This window comes from Phyllopteryx taeniolatus, chromosome 6, assembly GCF_024500385.1.
Source record: "Phyllopteryx taeniolatus isolate TA_2022b chromosome 6, UOR_Ptae_1.2, whole genome shotgun sequence".
In the NCBI taxonomy this organism is placed as follows: Eukaryota; Metazoa; Chordata; class Actinopteri; order Syngnathiformes; family Syngnathidae; genus Phyllopteryx; species Phyllopteryx taeniolatus.
The window spans coordinates 30156084-30178185 of record NC_084507.1 but is presented as its reverse complement, the minus strand read 5'-3'; the positions used below and the strand labels follow the sequence as shown (position 1 = coordinate 30178185).

The following is a 22102-nucleotide window of genomic DNA, read 5'->3' as shown; positions in this document are numbered from 1 at the left end:
TGTACGTGTTACAACAGCGTGGTTTCGTAGTAAAAGAGTGCTGGTACTAGACTGGCCTGCCTGCAGTCCAGACCTGTCTCCCATTGAAAATGTGTGGTGCATTATGAAGTGTAAAATACGACAACGGAGACCCCGGACTGTTGAACAGCTGAAGCTGTACATCAAGCAGGAATGGGAAAGAATTCCACCTAAAACGTTTCAACAGTTAGTGTCCTCAGTTTCCAAACGTAATGATGATGATGTAACACAGTGGTAAACATGACCCTGTCCCAGCTTTTTTGGAACGTGTTGCAGCCATAATTCTTAAATATCTTGTCTTTGTAGTGTATTCAATTCAATATAGGTTGAACATGATTTGCAAATCATTGTATTCTGTTTTTATTTATGTTTAATACAACGTCCCAACTTCATTGGAATTGGGGTTGTAATATGTATTAATAGAATGTAATATACTCTAAATCATAATAAATATTCTAAATTGTATTGTGGCCTCTGTCACTCTGTTTGTCCTACATGGAATAAATCAATTTCCATTCGACTTCAACTCAGCTGACTTTCTTTCTTTCACCTCCAGCTCGGCATACTCTCATCTTGTCAACGTACATCCATTTCCCAAACTCCAATTAATTTCTGGCCAGTGTGGATGCTTTTTATCAGGAATGCCCCACTGCATACACAAGCCTTTTTCTGTTAAAAATGTCCACCACATAATTTCAGCTTTACAGATGCCATGTCTGTTCTGCCTGCGGCGTGTCTTGCGGTAAAGAGGTCAACCGCGACACAAGGTTTCATCAGTCATCCATCCATTCGTCATACTACTTGTCCTCCTTCGGGTTAGAAACCAACACTGGACGAGTTGCGGGGTGCAAAACCCACGCAAGTGCAGGAAGAACATACCAACACCTCACAGGAAGGCCGACAGCCGAGCTAAGGAGCTCTCGACTGTGAAGCTGATGTACAAACCACTAAAAACCAGTGCACCAATCACATTAAATGTAATTACAGACTCCTCGTGGCAAAGGAATGGAAAAGGGGGATTCCATTTGAGGTTTGTGGGGTTATATATTCATGTGAGGGACAATTTAATTGTGGCTATTTATTAGTGTGTCACTATTTCATGAAAAATGCATAGCATTGCATTTTGGTAAAATTTTGTTGTGACTTGAGGATGTGCCATTGTGGTAAAAGCCTGATGTACAAGAATTTTAAGTGACTATAAGCCTACAAGGCTTTCGGAAAAGTATTTGTAAGAAAGACTTAAAGAACTGTCCCAGATTTAGTCAGAGGTGGATAGTAACACGCTACATTTACTCCGTTTCATTGACTCAAGTAACATTTTCCATAAACTGTACTTGTCAGTGTGCGCGTCTATTTTTAGACTTCATCTTCGACTTCAGCATACTAGGGCGCCCGTTGTACCAATCAAACGGGATCACTGTCATTTGTCCCCAATTCACCAATCAGACGACACAATGCAGTCACATGACCATGCCCGTAACCTTCGCAAGCCAATCAAAATGACTCATTATGGGCGGGGAAACAGCCGCGCGAGTGTGTTTATTTTACAGACTCCCAAAACAACAGCTTTATCATGCAGCTCTGAAATTGTGACTGCCCAAACTTGGATATTTCAGCCCATTTCTAACTTGAGAAGTCACCTTGCGGTAAATTGCAGATGTTTGTATTGTTGTTTTGGCAGTGGATATGGCAAAAATAGCACTATCCCTATGGTGTCGCACACGCACGCGCACACAGCAAACAGCTTTTTCATGAAGTAATTTAAACGAATAAAGCAAATAATGTTTCTGTCGGGGCCAATGTATGTGTTGTCGGTTTTTGGGCAGTTAGAATTGAAGTGGTGGCAGGTGTGTGTCCACTCCCATATATATATATATATATATATATATATATATATATATATATATATATATATATATATATATATATATATATATATATATATATATATATATATATATATATATATATATATATATATATATATGGGAGTGGGAGTGGACACACACACACACACATATATATATATATATATATACATATATATATAATATTTTATTTTTTTAAATTTGATGTTCATGCTCTGATTAAAAAAAGAAACTCAGAAGTGACTCACAAGTTACTCATTACTTAAGTAGTTTTTTCATTGAGTACGTTCTTACTCTTACTCAAGTAAATATTTGGATGACTACTTTTTACTTTTACTCGAATCATATTATTCTAAAGTAACTACTCTTACTTGAGTACAATATTTGGCTACTCTACCCATCTCCGGATTTAGTATTATAGTGTGACTGCTTGCAAGCCATTCGGGAACCACAAAGGTTAATTAATATTTAAAAGAAATTTAAGCTTCCGTGTTTGACGTAAACCTTTGAAGTACATATGTAAAATGAAAAAATCAATTGTTGCTCACTCATCACTGTGGAAAGGATAGATTGGCGTTTTTGCAGTGTGAAATGGTGACCTCCAAAAAGATTGCTTACGTGGCACAAAAATAACCTGCATGTTTATAAATGCAAATGTGCTTCTGTGTTCCTCTGCATATGATCCTGTGTGTGTGTGTGTGTGTGTGTGTGTGTGTGTGTGTGTGCGTGTGTACTTGTCTACTTGCTAATAAGCAGCTAAGAATGCTCTTGCGTTCATTGATAATGCCATGCATTGCATTTCTGTATGTATTAGCTTGGTAATTGAAAGGCCATCTGTGGCCTAGTGGGGAGGTTTAGTAAAGGGTAAACTATGAGGCTCATTATTTTTTGGAGAAGTATGCTCCCACTGGTCAAAACAAATGAGTTTGTGTCCAGTTTAACCTTCACAAAAACTTAATTACTGTAGGTATAATGTTTATATGCACATTATTCAGACATGTTCTTTTGGAAGTAGAGCAAACTCACATACCTGAACCATACATACTGTACAATAGTCATTTTTACATCTGTATGATGAATAGTAGCCCTACGCAGTATGAAGTTGTTGGTGTTGTGCGGATATTGCTGCTCTAAGTTTTATCATTAGCTACTTTTAATCCGATTGTTGCAAAGGTATTATAATTGAAAGCTTAAAGCCCGTGTTAAAAAAAGTTGTGATGTGGTACTGTTACTATATCCAATAGAAAGACCTTGTCCAATAGGCCTCAAAAGGAATGAAAACACAGTCCGAGTGTGCGAGCTTGTGTGTCTGTTAGGTCCATAAATTTGAGAAGAGACATGAGCTGCATGTCTCAGCAGTTTCCTGTTGTAAGCTGAGCTCTGCTGCATGTCCCTCTGGTTCGCACGTCACTCGGCCGGTCTGCAGAGCAACGCTTGCTCCGCTACCGCTGGTGAGCCAGCACATGTGTGTCTGCCTTCACGTGGATGTGTGTCTCCTGTCACCAGCAGTCCCCTCTGCACCATTAGGACCTGTTAGGGTCAAGGGCCATTGCTGCAAATGTCAAAGTTCATCCTTCCAAAGGTGAAAAGTCACAAGGGTTGTTTGTGGTGTGAAGTGACACAGGACACGCATGCAGCTGCAAACTTGATGAGGAATAGATTTCTTTTTTATTTTAGTCTTTCAATTTGTTTTTATTTACTAGTATCAGTATAGTCTATGTTTTATGAACACAGTTTTCCTTACTTCTCTTTGTTGATTGGCCTGCAAGTAGGGGTGTGGTGTCCATTTGTAGATGTGATTTCTTGATACAATAAAGTTCGCCATAGTTTATTTCCATCCTTTTCTAAATCAGTGATTTTGGATTTATAATATTCCCTTTGCTATTTTTATTCAGTTTTGTCACAGTATTTCTTCGTCTGTCGGACTATAGTCCAGATTAATTTGCAATTGTCTTTGGGTCATTACGCTAGGCAATTAAGCTTTTTATTTTATCATCTAGCCAGGGTGGACTATTAAATTGAGCAGTCCGTGTCTTCATTGGTGCATGTTTATCAGCAATCCCTATAAACAGATTCATAAATATACCCAGAGCTTGCACTGGATTTTCTTCAAGGCATACTTCCTCCCATTTCCCATTTTTGATTTCTTCCATAAACAGCATTATAGAAACATTATTGGATTCAACCAAATGACATAATCCTCGTTCCTGAGACTACATTCACTTAAATGTGCAAACAATAGCCCTTTTTTGGCAGATTCATTGTATGCCACAATCGCATTATGACTACACGGCGAGTCAGGGTGTGAGAGTCAAATCCAACCCGAGAGAACGGAGCGGGAGCCATCTACTCATCACATTTACTGCCATATTTCTCAGTCACAGATTTGGGGGTGGACGTCATTTCGTTCTTGTGAGAGCATCACCAGCCCTTAATGACGCGTTATTGGGATTCCACGCCTAAGCCTCAACCCTAGCCTCAAACCTAACCATAACAAACTTCTTTGTTTTTAATTTGTACAAATGTGATACATATTTGGGATGATCATCTTGTTCCATCTCCCGTAGCCTGCCCTTCTCGCGACGCAGGAGCCGATCATGTTGCAGCAAGCGTGTCCTGCTTAAAAACTACTGTATGTGAGAATCCTAATAACGTCTTGTGGACACCGCAGCATCGTCTATTGAGGTTTTAGCCGTCGGTGCTCGCTGACATTGTGCAGCCTGCCTCAAGGTTCTGAGAGTGCTTGTTGCATCCACAGAAGGTGCTGGTGCTACAGCATGACTGGATAACATGGGGGACACGTTTTTTTTTATCGGCACTTGAGGAAGCCAGTGTGCTTCTCCTTGTTAATGACGGTCTGAGACGTTGCGAGGCCACTCTCGGGACACAATGAGAAAATAGCACATTTTTTGTGGCATAAATGAAGCCTTAAAAAAAAAATTTCTGAACCTCTAACCTTAGCATAAAATTATTTAAGAAGGGGAGTGACATTAGAGTTTTTCCTAATACAGACTATGGCTCGACCAACAGATCAAATCATTTACAGCATAGAAGTTTTAATCACTTGCCAGATCATATTAAGGGCTTATGTGCTGCAGTTGCATGTAGCAAAGGGACTTTATGCGTGATGAACATCAGTGTGAGAGCTGAGTTCCTGAGAGATGACTCAGTTAAAAATAACTGCTGTCAGTCTGTGTAGAAAGACTTGGAAAACAGGGACATCCAAGTTCACCCAGGCTTTAAGGAGAGGGGCTGTTTTGTGTACACACAGATATTTGCTGACATCTGCACACTCTCACACAGTCGCGCCTAGACAACACAATGCCCAAACAGAAATGTCAACCGAGCACTAAGTCAACCTATTCACCGAGCGCCAGCAGCAAAGTTTCACTTCCAGCTAAACTCTTAAATGTAATTGCATGTTATTATTCTATTTCGCTACTTGTTATTCCGTATTTTCTATTTTGGGTAACCGGGGAAGTCTCATAGTATAACCCCATCCCTAACCTAATATGAACACAGAACATCTATCCCTTTTCTTTACCGCTTATCCTCACTAAGGTTGCGGGCATGCTGGAGCCTATCCCAGCTATCTTCGGGCGGGAGCCAGGGTACACCTTGAACCGGTCGCCAGCCAATCGCAGGGCACATAGAAACAAACAACCATTCGCACGCACACTCACACCGAGGGGCAATTTTAGAGTCTTCAATCAACCTACCACGCATGTTTTTGGGATGTGGGAGAAAAACCGGACTGCCCGGAGAAAAATCAACCAGGGACGGGAGAACATGCAAACTCCACACAGGCGGGGCTGGGATTTGAACCCTGGTCCCCAGAACTGTGAGGCAGATGTGCTAATCAGTCGTACACCGTGCCAGCAATTCAGTGAAATACAAATATTCACACTAAGTACAATGCAGTGTGTAATCGTTGGTTTATCGTGGAGGTTACCTTCCAGAAAACCCCTGTAATAAGTGAAATCGGCAAAATAGCGACCAATTATGTATTACATTAAGGTAGAAATGTATAAGCTTCATAGATATCCAAGCCAATAACAATGTAATAAAATTATATATGATCCGATGTCGTTACCTTTACAGTGAATCTATGAACTTGTTGTCTTAACATTGGACAGGCACTTAAATTATAATGAATATTGGTTAATAAACGTCTGGTAGAGCACTATAATAGTGAGTGTCCCACATGTTGTGTGAACATAAATGTGTTTAAATAGAAACAGTGAGCAAACTGTTTGAGGTAGGGGTCAGGTTTAATCATCGCATGGTTTGAATCAGGATCCAGGAAATGGATATAAGTCATTGTAATGTGCTCTGAAGTGTGCGGGCCTATGGGTGCGCATATGTATGAATGTGTCCATACTTTGCGCAGTTGAACAGGATATCGGAGGTCAAATAAGAGGGGTTAAAGGTTAAAGCCTGACTAAATAATTACAAGATAGTGTTTCCAGTGTCAGTCACACAAACACAAAGTTTCATGACTATAGAGGTTGTTATCTTAGAGGTGTCTGGACAGTGTCTTCCTCTGTGACCCCCCCTTAGCAATACACAAACACACACTTGAACATGTTCTCCTTCCTCTCTGTCTCTGTGACCTCCACGCACCCACCCGTCACGCAAACGCACATAATGTCCCAGCCTGAGAGCTTGTGCTATCGACAGGCAAGTAGTCAGGAAACTGACAGGGGGGAGGCATGAGAGGCCCAAGCAGGAGAGGCAAGGTGGCTATATTTAGCCTGTCAGTCACAAAGGGTCGGAGGTCACGCTGAAAGCCTACTGACACCTATGCACTCACACACATGCTGCAGTGTTCATCAAAACAAGGTCAAGAGTGGAGGGCAGGCAGCTGGCAATGGGTTTAGAGAGCCAAGGAGCAAGCAGACAGCTGCCCAGTTTTACTGGTGTCTGCCCTTTAAATTGAGACCGGAGGAAAGTTTAAACAGGACACCGGTTAATTTTTACAGCAGGGCAGAAGAGTGCAAGCACGTATGAGTAGTATGCATTGAAAATATCATTGCAATCACCCGCAGCCAAACAATTATTTAAATGATTTCAATCATACTCTTTAATTTTGCAGTGGTCTTCGTAAAGCTGAAAAAAAAAAAAAAAAAAAATGATGGAAGTATGTATTGATTGAGATTTTCAACCAATGTTCATTTCAATCAAATGATTTTTTTAAATGCCCATTTGGGGCTTTGCGGCATACAAAGATTCAGCTATTAGGCTACAGTGAAAAGAAGGAGGCTCTGGAGGAGCCCTAATGACGCTTTTAAAAGCTAAGAACTCAGCACTGGTATGCTGGTGGTAGCAGCATGCTCTGATGCACTGCACAAAGTAGATAGAAAGAGGACTACCTTTGAATTCTGCAAATTCACTTCAAATCACCAGCTAGACAGCAATAAACGTCCCAAAGCCCTCAACATTTACGGCCGATGTTTAAAAGCCAGTTTTGTCAGGAAAACGAGTCATTTACTATAAATGAACACTACCAATTCTCGCCAGGAAGAGTCGTGAAATAATTATGCCAGAAAATGGATTATGGCTGTAAAAAGTGAAATTTGCTGTGGAACATTAAATCAAATATTAGTGGAGGTGTATGCATATATTTGATTCATATGGTATAATTTTGACCCTGAGTGGATTAGAGAAAATACAAAATAAATGTATACTTATATATTTATCAAATCATGATGTATGTTGTATGTTCAGTCCACCTAGTAACAAAAACGGTTCAAATAAATGGGCCCAAATGCCCGAAATGAACGTGACACACTTGCCCATTAGGAATGTTCTGACTGCAACTGAATAAAGTATGCCTGTCGGAGATTTCTAAAGCAAAATCTATCACCACATTTCCACGGTGGTGCCAGTGTACCTGCGCAACATTTACCTGTCACCAAATTATGGCTGTGGTTAGGTGGTTAAAACATTTGTGAGGAAAATTAAAACCACTACAAGTCAGATCAATCATAATCTGTGAAGGAAGGACCGCTTCCATCTGCAGGAACCTCACATGGGGGCCCAGTCTACAAGGATGCAATCCCCTTGGACGATACGATTATTCCGTCGTGAATAAAGACAAGCCATACAGAACAACATGGGTGGTCAAGGTGGGCAGAGTGGCCAGGTGGGCGAGAGGAAAGCGGAATGTGTCGTCAACACAACAGGAGTGGACAGTTCATCCGTGAACACACACAAAAATGTGCACATACCAACTGATACACTAAATGATAAAATGACGCATGGTCAGCCAATCATGGAGACAAGGCCAGGAGTCACATGAGCACATTACCCTGGCCAAGCACTAGACTACAGAGGAAATATTTTGATGTGATTGCAGTTAGTTCGTCTGGATAAAAGTGAGGAATTCATTTTCACTATTTTGAGTCACTACAACGTTTACTCCCCATTCAACGATTACACGTACAGCCTCGTTGTCGGAGTCACTTCGATTTTACAGCACACAGTGAAGTGGCTCTAGCGTCGGTCAACATGGAACATATGGAACAATATTGGTCCATGGAAGACAGTAAATATTAGCACCACGTGCAGGACACCTGTTGAGCCTTGAAGGAGGTCCATGCTCCACTAATTGTGCTAGCTCATCAACCGTACAGAAGAGGCCGTGACCCCTACAGCCTCCTCTGTTCATGGTTAAATGCTATGCCTCAACTTCAGAGCACTCCCTGAATTCCCACACTAGGGTTGCAGTTTTAAAGGCAAACTCCGTATAGTGTGGCATCTTCTGTCTGTGTGAGCTCGTCGTGCTTGAGGGGTTGATCATGACTAAATGTGGATACGCCTCGCGTTCTCTCTTTAATGTTATGCTGTCTTGGTTCTATATTTCTTTTAACCACTCACGACACATTCCTTGGGTATTTACATCATTATCTCCCAATCCAAGTGGCAGAAAGATGAACAACAACAAAAGGTTTGTGTTTTTTAAATTCACTTCGATAAACTATAATGGTTTACATTCTCTATGGGGTGGACAGGAAAGCAATCATTATCAAGATCAAGGTCGAGCACAATGCAAAACCATCCATCTTAAGTAAATTCACTGCATGCTCACTTGTATGTGTGTGTGTGTTAGGGGGGCTGTTTTCAATACAAATGCCACCCCCAACAGTTTCTAATAAAACTCACTAGTATCCCACAGGACACACATGGAACACATTGCTCTTGTGGATTTTTCTTTTTGTTCTAAACAAATGCGAATGCACTTTTACATTGAGATCAGCCACCTTTAGATTTCTTGCTATTTGACATACAAAACTACACTTGCTCAGTGTAGTCTCATCGAACTTGGCAAGAACTAGATTTTCTTGCAGAGGGTTTTGATCACCTCTTCCATGTCACTCCAGCAGCTTAATAACATAATGCTCTACATAACTCTTGTTTTTTTTTTTTAAATTGAACATTATTTTGTTTACATACTGACAAAACAACAAGAGAGCTATATGAGGCCATGGTCCTCAGTCGGAAAAAGGTGGAGTTGCCCATTCCAGATCGGGAATGAGATCCTGCCCCAAGTAGAGGAGTTCAAGGATCTTGGGGTCTTGATCACAAGAAGAATGGAGCGCGAGATAGACCGGCAGATCGCCGCAGCGTCTGCAGTGATGCAGACTCTGAATCGGTCTGTCGATTTACAGGTCGCTCTACGTTCCTTGCCTCACCTCTCATCGCAAAAACAAGATCCCGCATACAAGCGGCTGAAATGAGTTTCCTCCGCAGGGTCTACAGGCTCTCCCATAGAGATAGGGTGAGAAGCTCGGTCATCCGGCCGGGGCTCAGAGTCCAGCCGCTGTTCCTCCGAGTACGAGAGGAGCCAGATGAGGTTGCTCGGGCATCTGGTAAGGATGCCCCCTGCACGCCTACCTGGTGAGGTGTTCCGGCCACATCCCACCGGGAGCTGTTGACCCCGAATAAGCGCAAGAACAATGGATGGAGGGATATATGTGTGTGCATATCAAATGTGGGCAAAATCAACAAACAACTCATTACAACATTATAGAAGAAATGTGAATCACAAACATCTACACCGAATTAGCAAAGTAATGGAAATACAACATTGGAGTCAGTCCCAAAATGTTTGGGTGTGACTGCAGATATTATATTTGGTCATTACACCATTACTAAAACAAAAATACTGTCAATGTGGACTTTTGCAAAGTAGTGTACATGAAAAACTCTCATAAAGCCCCCTAAATTGTTATGTATTGGTATAATTCCCACAAGTTGACCTTGACGAACGTGCCATTCCTGCTGTTAAATGTCCGAAATATAAATTAATGAGGTGTGCATGTAACAGTTTACGGGGTAGTGATGGTTTCATCTAGAAGAATGAGACATTTCAACAACATTCCCCATATTTTAATGCAGTTGCTTTGCCTCAAATTATAGGACTTGAAAAGTGCAGCACACACAGATCTACCGTTTTCGACGGGAGCACTGTTATCTGCCTATTCATGTTCATTTGACTCAGACTATAATAGTGCATTATTACCATGTGGTGTGACAATCCAATCTGATGGCAGGAGAAACTCCACCCAACCTCGATGGCAGTAGAAAGATTGCACGCAAACGGCGTCTCTCTCGCTAAATCAGATGAGGGGGAAACGACTCACAATGGGCCTGTTGTATTATTAGCCCCCGTAGAGGAAGCTACATTTGTCGGATCAGACTCCCCCAAAAAAAAGAGGTCTGGGAAAATATCAGCTTCCTGACTTAGTGTTTGCCCTTTTGCCTGCCTGTCTGGCTTCTGCAACCATTTTCTGACCCTGTTATGCTGAAATTCTCTCTCTCTCTCTTGCTCTCTCTCTCTCTCTCACCACAGTTACTTGGCCCATTCATTGTTTACTTAGCTCAAACTCGGGTGGGGTGGGGGGCGGTGAGTTTGAACAAGCACATGCACACACACTTAAGTACACACCAATCAAACGTAGCTGGCACTGAAGCACCGTTAAACATCACTGATTAAAAAAAGTGAGTTGAACCAGAATCTGATTCTCATAAAAAGCACTAGAGATCAGTGAGGTTTATGGTGACATAAATAAATTACTGAGTGCACACTGGAAATAGGTTAAAGATGTGAGGGAGGGCAAGAAAATATGATTGAGAAAGACAGCGTTTCATTTATTACCATTTTTATATTATTAGCTCTGACATTGAATTTTCCAGTCTCAGGTTGGCCTCCATCGTTTAATCAGAGCAATAAGAAAGGAGAGAATAAGGGCCCCTTCTGACTTATCTAGTTGGTAGTCAGCTGTATCTGCCTGACTCCGCACTCACAGTCAGTCTGACCTTGACTGAACTGTTTGCCATCAGTAGTCTCGCTGCTGATGTTGCGCTCAAAGTGCAGCAGTTCGTGCCAAAGACAGAGCGAGACAGTCCTGACTCAGAGGCAAAAGCAATCCTCCCTTTTAAATTGCTTTCTTAACTTTGCGGTGAAAGTTACTTTCTCCACTGCAATCAACTCCACTTCTTTCATCATCATTCATTTTATCAGTAGAAGTAATATTAGCTTTATTCCTGTTACTAGTTATTTCCGAATTAATAGTTATAAGAGATACACTGTATTTATAGTTATTAGTTATATTTTGGCACAAAACTTGTATGACCCTGAATCTTTACTCAAATCCAGTACAGATGCTGCATTAAGGGCAGGGGGGCAGTCTTCCACCAGATGTTGTTTTCTTTATTCTTCTTATGCATATTTTATATTGAATACAGAGCAGTGATTCACTTGTGGTTTTTTAATTGTGCTTTGGGGTACAAATGATTATGCTCCAAAAATTCTGCTCTCTTTTGCTACATCTACTCGACAGTATTGCCATGGGAACTGTTTTTTGTTTTTTTTCCCCCCCATCTCGCTATCTACTATTTCTCAACACAAGTGGTCAAGGCAGATCCTGAGTCAGGGTTCGAACCAAGATTTGTGATAGTGATTCATGAATCTAAATTTTTCTTTACCACTGTTGCAAAGTTGTCAGGGTTATTGCACAGTACTTTTTATTAACATTTGGTGGGCGTTTACATTACATGGTATGAGAGTATGGAACACAAGTACAAAAACATGCCCTAATATAGGCATGGTCAGTAGGTCAGTAGGTCAGTAGGTGTGTGTGTGTGTACGTGTGGTCATTTGGTAACTTATGTACACTATCTTTCACAAAAGTGCTTGGTCATGTTAGGAGCGACTGGATCTCTTTAATAATATTCATTATAAATGATAGTAAAATTAGGATGTTCTTTACTTGTATGGAAATTGTTGGATCTATCTTACCCAACATCTATAAAAAATAGACACAAAAGGAAATAATTACAATATACAATACAATATATTTAACAGAAATGAACTTTAATCATTTACTTCCCAGCTAATTGACAAACACTGGCCAGTACATTTACATAATTTACATTTTAGGTTGAAATAATGTGTCCGCGAAAGTCTGCCAACGCTGACTTTCAGGAAGACAGATTGATAGAAAACCTAACAGACAGGAGAAGCAAAGTCATAAAATGTCGAGTTCGAGATTTGAGAGAGTGGGTGTTTCTATGACAAAATTTCAAAGAAATGATGCCGTTGACACCTGCGAGCAAAGGTACAGAGGGGAGTGATGAGTTTGGCAGAAAAGTTCAAGAAAGGACTTGGAGCTAATCAAAAAATGTTTTCGATCCAGTTTTTCATTTCACCTACAATGATGTTTTCTCTAGATATTTTCTCATTGCTAAGCACCAACCTCAGTTTGGGATTGGCTACACGTTTTGAGGAAAATACTTCTTTGGCCTTAGATAAACTGCAAATCCTGTACAGCGGCAGATTGTTCAAGTTAGTTGTGCAGGGATGTTCAGCTTTTGGGTAAAATATCAGGATGAATCTAAAATGCACTATAACCTTTACAGATAAACTTAATAGCTCAGCTGGCACGTCGCTCTGAGAAAATCCCGTTCCAAGTCTCACAATTTCGAGGTACTGCTGATCAATGGTTAGGTGTCATCTTGGTTTCGTGATGTCAAATTGTCTAATTGAAGCAAGAAATGTATTGGTTGATTCATGGCTCAAACACCTTTCATGAATTTTGCCATTCATCTCCTTGTGAGAGAACAGCAAGTTGGGCAAAAAATAGTGAAGCAGTGAGGAGTTGGAAATGTGCATTCAAAAGTTTAGAGAAGGTCAAATTATGTTAACTTCTTCAGGTATTATTTAGTTGGTATAGTAACGTTTAGGTTCTGTCGAACTATCAAGTGTGCACTTTTGTTGGTTCATTTCTCACACCACATCTGCTTTGGATGATCGCATGATGATAAGAACGACAGTTGGATATTAATAATCAATCGGTCTTATTTAAAAATAGTTATTTCGAACTAATTTATTCTTACATCCTGTTTACACACGTTCCATCAAGAATGGAGCAGATTAGGCTCTCTTTAATGGCACAATATACTGTACATATATAAAAATACTGAAATACAAGTTATCAAAAATATTCATTATTGTTATTATTATTATTATTATTATTATTATTATTAAGAAGGTAGCACTTACCAATATACAGTATGTTTGATTATAATATTGGACTGTTTGGTTTACCCAATCTTTTTGAAAGTCAACCTCGGAGAAGCTCTTGATCAGCTGAATTGATCAGACGTAAATTGAGAATAAGGGTATATTTGACAAATTTGACATAGACTGCAGTGTATCACTCTCAGTGGTGCACTTATTATATATACATATACAATATTCAGTAGGGACATTGTGGAGTCAGTTCAATATTGGTTTATAGGACATTGTTGCAGGACACAAAATCATAAATGTCTGCTACATTGAGTGATTAAGACTGACATTTTAAGTTCTATTGCTCATGAACAATTGAGTAGTGACGGAATGATTTCCACCATAAGCTAGAAAGACTTCATAGGGATCAGTCATAACTGCCCATTGGCCATTGAAATAATTGGCATATGCTATAAGCCATTTGACAAACTAGGGGTTGACCACTGAGCCATTAGGAATCGGATGTCAGACAGACCTGCATTAAGCCAGTCAGAGCAAGGGATTTTCACACTTAAAAGCTACTCTGTATTATATGTAAAAACATATGGGGGGGTGGAGCAAAACAGTGCCATCTAGTGGTTATGGTGGGGCAGTGCCCTACTGTAACTAATTCAGAGTAACCAACTATATATGTTTGCCTCTCGCTTCGAAGAGATTAAGAAGCAGATTAAAGTTCATCTGAAGTTTCTCAACAGCATTAAGACATCATGTGCAAAACCTTGTTGACAAAGTCATGTTGGCTCTCACAAGCACACGTGCAGTGTGGCTGTGTCTGCCACATGAAATGTATGTGACACATCGGAAAAGTCATGAGCCCCGCACTTCCTCTCCAAACACAAGAGAGAGACATGAGGCCTGTCTTGCATTAAACAATGAAACATACAGGAAACGTGTGGGTGCATGTATGTGTGCTGCCTTTCGTTTGGTGTGTTTGTATTTGCACATGCATGTGTCCTGGTCTCACGTTCTGCCCTCGGGGCCGGTGACCAGCCTTTGTAATCGCGCCCCTTTGATTGCCTTCATTGAGTAGACGAGACTGCAACAATTACAGCCAATTAAGAATGTGCACAGGAATTGCTTGCCCCGCAGAAACATCAGCAATGTGTCAATTTGTGGGGTCAGCATTATTTGCAAAGCATATGGTCGCATTTATACTTCAAGATAATAATGATTTGTTGTCAAATCCAATAAAATAATGGCACCAACCCACCCAAAAAAATAATAAATAAATAAATAAATGTCACGGTGGATGATAGCGCTTGTATTTAAAAAATTGTACGGTATGATAACGCAGATGGTTGTCCTAAATGGAGCAAACTGTAAAAGTTTCACTTCTCCTTACAAAAAGGTACAAACCGTTAGCACTTCTGCTTTTTAATCACTTGACTTATTTCTGTGCGACCGTTGTGTGCTACATGTGTCTTCCTTTACCGCCTAATTCGACATAATGTTGTTTTTGTATGGTGGGCAGCTACAAATGCAAGTTAAAACGCTACCAGGCAAAACAAAAGCCATATATCAACAACACCCAGAAACAATGCCAGCCAGCTTCTCTGGGCCCGAACTCATTTGAGATGCACTGACGCAAAGTCGAAGAGCCTGCTTTGGTCTGATGAGTCCACATTTCAAATTGTGTTTGGAAATTATGGACGTCGTATCCTCCAAACCAAAGAGGAAAAGGACCATCCGGAATGTTATCAGCGCAAAGTTCAAAAACCAGCATCTGTGATGGTATGGGGGTGTGTTTGTGCCCATGGCATGGGTAACCTGCACATCTGTGACGGCACCATTAATGGTGAAAGGTACATACAGGTTTTGGACCAACATATGCTGCCTTCCAAGCAACGTCTTTTTCAGGGACGTCCCTGCTTATTTCAGGAAGACAATGCCAAGCCACATTTTGCACATGTTACGACATGTGGCTTGGTAGTGAAAGAGTGCAAGTACTTGAGTGGCCTGCCAGCAGTTCCAACCTGTCTCCCATTGTAAATAAAACACAAAATACAATGAGGGAGACCCTTTACATAAACCTTGTCACATTAAGCGCAGTTTCATCTTGGAAGTTCTTCCAGATTTCTCATTTCCCACCAATTGAACTTGGAATTGAAAACAGAATTGTTGCAAACAAAATGGCAGTGCTGAAAGTGGGATGCCTTCACAACTCTCGCGACTACAATGATGCAGTTTTTAAGGACATCGGTAGAAGACTATCAATTTACCTTAATTCCCTTGAACATTCCAATATTCGGTCTGAAGCCAGCCAGGGTTCCTCCAGTGTTAATTAAGCGTCTGTCTTGGAGAAAATTAAGGTCGTGATCCCCCAGACCTCATCACTCCCACAGGCCCTAGGAGAAGAGACTAAAGAGACTTAATGAAGGAATAAAAAGATGATATGACATAATGAACAGCTTAATGAGGCCTGTGTATATTTAATATGTGCTTCTTAGAGCTTAATTAGAACAATAATCAGTCTTCTTTGGAGTTGTTCATCGTTGACTGGTGGCTGCTGTTTTTATAACTGCAAAATAGACAAACTTACAAACATACTTTTTTTTATCCATTGCATGCGAATAACATGAAACAGTCTCTGTATAGTCATATAGTGCAGAGTATTCCTTTCTCCACTGATTAAATCAAGACTTTACTGACTAATTGAATATCTGTGTGACTGTTTGATCCAAACCCTACGATCATCATTCAGAATCTGACAGAGTCAAATTGTTTAATGGACCGTAGCGAGCGAGTCACATGGTTGTGTCACCGAAATGATTCAGCTCCCCTCACTGCTTCAAACAGTGTTTCCTCTATTCATCGTGACTTGCGCTAGTCAGAGACTAAGGTGCATTATTTATGCCCATAGGCAGTGTTAGGTAAGACAGTTGAAGAACCTGACACAGTGACATCATTAGCCCTCAGAGAAGTGACTCAAGCATCGCAGAGTGTTGTTTCCCACACGAGGGCTCTTTGTCTCCATGTCGGACTCATTTATTTTATGACCGTGATCCAGATTGGTGATGCCCACAGGCCCTCATTTGCAGATCGGGATATTCAGAGGTCCCAGTTCGGTAACCACAGCGTGACCATGAGAAGCCCTCAGATGACGCAGCCAAACAATAAAGCATGATGAGTCATGAAGTTGATGGAATCCCAGTTTCCATAATAAAGACGGAAATTTTAAAAAGGCTAACCTAGGCAAAAGATTAGCAGTTGTGACCGTGGTAACTAAGAAAAAAAAATACATAAATAAATGCAGTAAGCCATTTCAATGTCGGCAACTTGATTGCCTAAATGGTTCTGCTCTGCACCTGGGCTCATAAAAAGCCTTTTCCATGACGAGACGACTCACTTCACCACCTGAGCCACGGCTAGTACAGAACGCTATTTGCAACAGCATTCCTTTTTTTGATTATTATTATTATTTTGTTTTTTTTGTAATGACATCAAGGAGGAGGAGCAGGATAAATTAGGTACTCCGATACCACACAATACTTCAATTTAAGATTGAAAACGAGCTGTAACAAAGACTGCCATAGTGTCTTAACTGACTCTTATTTGATACTGAGTGGTATTAATTTAACAATATCATCAAATTGGCAGTAATAATAATTAAATGATTAAATGAATATGTAAAATATATCCAAAAATTTTTTTTATGAATAAATACATTATCGGCTTGTGGTGGGCTTAAAATGTCTTAATTCAGATGAGCTCTAAAATTAAGGCATCACTGACCCTATTTTAACAGCACGTGGTAAAACAATATATAAAATCTCTATATATAAACATCCATGGAGTCAAACCCACAATTGTGACAAAATGCCTTTATCTCAACACTGAGTAAGTAAAAGACTTTTTATTTCTTTTTTTTCTCAGAGACCCATCATCTACCTTCAGTACACATAGACACAAGCTTTTCTTGGAAACTGCTGACTGCATACAAACATGTTTTTCCAGTACTGTGGTCATCATTTCCCACCATGCCCTTACTTTTAGTGTGCTAATCCAAGCGTGGAGCTTCAAAAGACATCCACAGTTTGTTCGTCACTTCGCATGAGCAGAGCGAATAACTAATGTTGCTCTTTGCTTTTAGTTCAATGCCGTTTTGAGGATTCCTTTGAGAAGAGGTGGCAACTCAGCCCGGCTTCCTAGTTTCATTCATTTGCTCTTGCAAGTGAAAATTATTTGGGAGGTTTTCCAAGGCTTAACACTCCATTTGTTGCGTTTGGGGTTTTAAAGCGTTATGACCTTTTTTTCCCTCAAGTGTTGATCATTAGTTTTAAACTGTGTGCCAACATCTGGGAATTTTGTCTGTGAGCCTGAGGGCAGTCTGAAATCAAACTCTCGAGGGTTATTAAGTGACTTTACGTTGTAATGTTGATTCACATGGAACATTGCACAGAAATGTGTGACAACGTCGCATAAGGAAGGTCTGAACATTTACAGACCGAGTTCATGAACCATGTCGCTGGTTCACTGCTGTGCAGAATCACTTTAATCCCCTCTCAAAGTTTATTTTGAGAAAGCCAGACAGCTTACTGCTCCTACAAAACAGCCAAAGATTTCCACTCCTGTCATTTATTCCACTTGTGAGGACATATGTCAATTCCTTGTCAGGATTAAAGATTCTAGTCATTGTTCTGCAACATGAGAATGATGTCAGTGTTCCGTCTGGCCCGCTTCTGTGAGGAATTCACAGAAACGCAGCTGACGGATTCTGCAAAGATGGCAACGTGTCACTTTGTTTGAAAGAAAAGTGTTTCTTGTCACTGATCTGTGCGTAGGACACTTACATGCAGTAAAAAAAAGCATGTCATCTTTTCAATTTGTCCAAAGAGTTTTTCTGCTTGATGCCTCTGAAGGTGTGATGATGATGACGGTCAGTGTCGTCTTGTTGTGGTAGCAACAATGATGTCATCCCCCTCATAGCTTTGTTTACCCCTTCAAGCTGTTAAACAGGAGCAGGTCATGACCTTAGCCTTTGTCGGAACAACCAGTTCTTGTATGAGCTCAGCAGATTTATCGTGTCCACACAAACTTGCTTGTTGAGTGCCGGAAGTATACAGCCACAATAACCATGTTTTGAGTTTAGAGTCCAATCATCCCAGGATTTTCACACAAAATATATATTCAAAATTTCAGCATCAACAGACAGTAACAGACCCTGAAAGGATAGACTGTTAAAATCATAGTTTCTTTTTTTCTTTTTTACTTAAGGGTTAAATCCAATCTAAACTGGAAAAAAAGAAGCAGCTCAATTAGTCTAGTCGTTATTTCTCTGCACAGGTGAGACACTGTGCTACATTTGAATTTCTTCAAAGAAATTCAAGTTACCACTGTGAGTCTGTTACAAGGTCTCATAAAAGCTGCACTTGCACAAAAACACGACCATCTCCATTGTTCATCCCATATAATCTCACTTGATTCCCTGTTTATATGCCAGCCCGGTTCCTCTTTCAACATTTCCAATTGCCTTTGGCCTTCTTGCTCATACGATATAATTTGACTAACTATAAACAGTTGCTGTACAACTTAAAACGCAATTAAAAAGGTATTATACACCTTTGCCTTCAGTTAGCGCAATTAATATTCAACTTGTATGTCCATTTTCTATACCGCTTCTCCTCATTAGGGTCTGGCGTGTGCTGGAGCCTATCCCTGCTGACCCCGGTCTGGAAACCAGCCAAGCAGCACCGTATATGTAGTTTCATTAAATACTCTGCACTCAGTGACCACGACTGAAAAAAAAACGTCATCATTCGATTCAGCATATTCTGGAACCCTTTCACATTATGTGGTGGTTTTTCTTTTGAGAAATGCTGACATGTGAAACTATTTTGAGATTTTATGAGCATGAATGCTTGACTCCTGCATCTGCTTATTTATGCCCCAAATATGTGTTATACAACTTATGAAATAGTAACAAGATTAAACCCTTGACTGTCATTGGAAGGGCTCTTAAACTGTTCAAGCTGTTTCAACACTAAACAGCTGACTGCGCCAGAGCGTAAAAGGATTTTGCATGGCAGAAAATCTATCAGAATCTTAAAATCAATTTCTTTGGATACATTAGAATGGAGAAGGCCATCAATACTGGTGAGAATGTCAGGATGTAGCATACTTTGTATAGATGCAAACTGTGGAGTATACTGTATGAGCATGCTGTACGTTTGCCCAGTTGCACAAGGGAACCCTCCCTGTTCGGACATGTTTGGCCAATATGATGGCCCTCTCGTTCTCTCAGGGCCTCCGTTAAGTGTGTGGCCTTATTAAAAGCATGCCAATAACATGTTCTAAACTTGCCTGACTAGTGAGGGTTCCTTTAAAGGAGAAGAAGCACAAAGTGTAAGTATTTAATAACAGTTCATTTGCAAGTTTATTTTGTTTTCCCTTGTTTTTTTTTTGCAGTCTCTCTCATTTCCTACATTTTCCTGAGTTCCACCCCAGTGTGTTAAACTATATCCAACTTTACACAGGCCGTGACGTAATTCTGCCTGAGGGGCTTTCCCACATTCATTCCCACTCAGCTGATAACACATGTGGTAGAGAATTGTAAAAACACACATGGGCGGGTAGTAGTTTGAAACTCAGAGCCCATATCAACCTTCCCTGAGAACCAAAAAGAGGCGAGGGCGATGGCAGTGAAAAATGTTCCGCTCATTTTCAGCACCCGGCAGCTTTAAAGCTCATCTAGGCTGTGATTAAATTGGCTGAATACAACAACCCAACCCATGTTGTTGCACGCTGGCTACAGATGTGCTTCGCTACATTTAACCTCTTCTAAGTGTTCTCAATTGTTTTTCTTTCACTGGACTTATTAAAAGAAACACAAGCGCCACTTGAATAAATCTCCTAGATGCTTAGCAGGGCCTTTAAATGGTCAAAGACAGAATTCAATATTCTCTCAGACTGCTTGAGATCAGAGTTGGCTGTGGTTGCACATTTACTGCACACTGCTGTGCAAACCAAACACTGCTCCGACGAGCCACTGCAATGTCAGCTGCTTTCATTTAGTTGGACTGAGCAGTGAGTCAGCCAGGGTGGCTGGTGGAGAGTCCGCATATCCATATACAGTGATTAATCACATCTGACACACTCTGGTCTTCCCTGAAGCAGTATCTATTCATATTCTTTGGCATATCTTATAGAATTGAAACAAAGACTATTGAAAAGTAAATAACAGCCCAATGCAGCTGCAAAAAAAAAGTGATTATAAGCCAATACTCTGTTTGGATGTGTGTGGGAGATGAGAGAACAGCAAAATAAGCCCTTCAAGGGCGCTTGACAGGATAAGCTCAACCGATAAGGACTCTGGAGAGGAAGCTGGGGTTGTTTTTGAAGGAAATGACATGATCTGGTTGGATGGAACAGTGACCTCATGTTGACAAGATAATAGCTCAGAGTGTGTGTGTGTGTGTGTGTGTGTGTGTGTGTGTGTGTGTGTGTGCTGATAGATGAAAGGTTTCTTGAAACACCATAGCTGATTGTTCAATTTTGGATACAGGCCAACACTGGCTGACTTTAATTTCCGAATGTTACACATCTCACACTCACAAATTAGGACTGGGTGACGAGAAGATAGTGCAGCGCCCTAACAAATCCAGCAGATTTTGCTGTTTTTCATTTGTAACGAGACAGATAATATTTAATACAGAGGTGTGGTTAAATTGTGACACGATTTTTTTGGGTGACATTTCATTTCCTCAGTGTGTGTCTGTAATGAATTACCCTGTTGGCCCTGAGTTTGCCATTGGACCCTAAACCCAACCCCTAACCCCCACAAGAATATGTGTTCCCATTCAGTGACGGTGCAAGTGTAGCTTAGTGTCGTCAGCTGGGATAGACTCCAGCATCCCGGGACCCCGAACAGAATGAGCAGTATAGAAAATACAGGCACCTATTTTATGTTTCCGTATTGCATCGTACACAAGGGACCGTTACAAATTCCAAAGTAGCTTTTTGCTGCTTTGCACTTTCTTTAAACTCTTTTGTGATGACCTCAAATTGTCCTGGGGATTGGGACAGCATGATTGAAAATGTTTTAAAAATTATGCCAAAAAAGGATCTGGAGAAGCTGTTGGCCTTCCCAAGAGATGGGCTGGACTGGGGTCCAAAAACAAAGCTTTCCGTTGAGTTGAAGCTCTTAAAATAACTCGTGGATTATGAATCTAAAGAACCAGAACATACTCATGGACAGTGATGTAAATAAAGTACAATGTTTTTTGAGGAGAGACATGTTAGTGATGGTTGCTGTTACACTGCCAGCATTCAGAAAATAAAGTAATAGATTTCATCAGTTAGGTTTCCAAGAGTTGCTTTAACAATTAATTACTTTTAAAATAAATATATTATGGTTTGAGGAATCTTAGGCATAATCGTAGGTAGTACACAAGTCAAAGTTGGATATAATCTAATCAAACAGGCACTTTTCATGCAATCTACTGTATGTACAGTATAAAGTAGAAACATACTTTTTTTTTTTAATATTGAAAACATTTTAAGACCCACCAAAGACGATCCTTCCAAGTGATGAGGCGATGAAGGCGGTTTTCCCACACAGAATGGTTGAATCTGGCCTGTTTCGCATACGCCATTGTAAATGCTAACTTTTAATGATGTGATGATCTCACACACTCATTTTCAC

At 40.5% G+C, this 22102-nt stretch overlaps 1 long non-coding RNA gene across 1 annotated transcript in view; it reads right to left on the bottom strand.

The window, feature by feature from the left end:
* Window positions 1–22102, bottom strand: part of LOC133479957 (uncharacterized) — a 30502-nt gene extending 8400 nt beyond the window's left edge. Inside the window, exons 1-2 of the long non-coding RNA XR_009789126.1 lie at window positions 21967–22102; window positions 15681–15806 (exon numbers count right to left, since the gene is read on the bottom strand). This is a non-coding gene — a long non-coding RNA (uncharacterized LOC133479957). The remainder of the gene's footprint in view (window positions 1–15680; window positions 15807–21966) is intronic.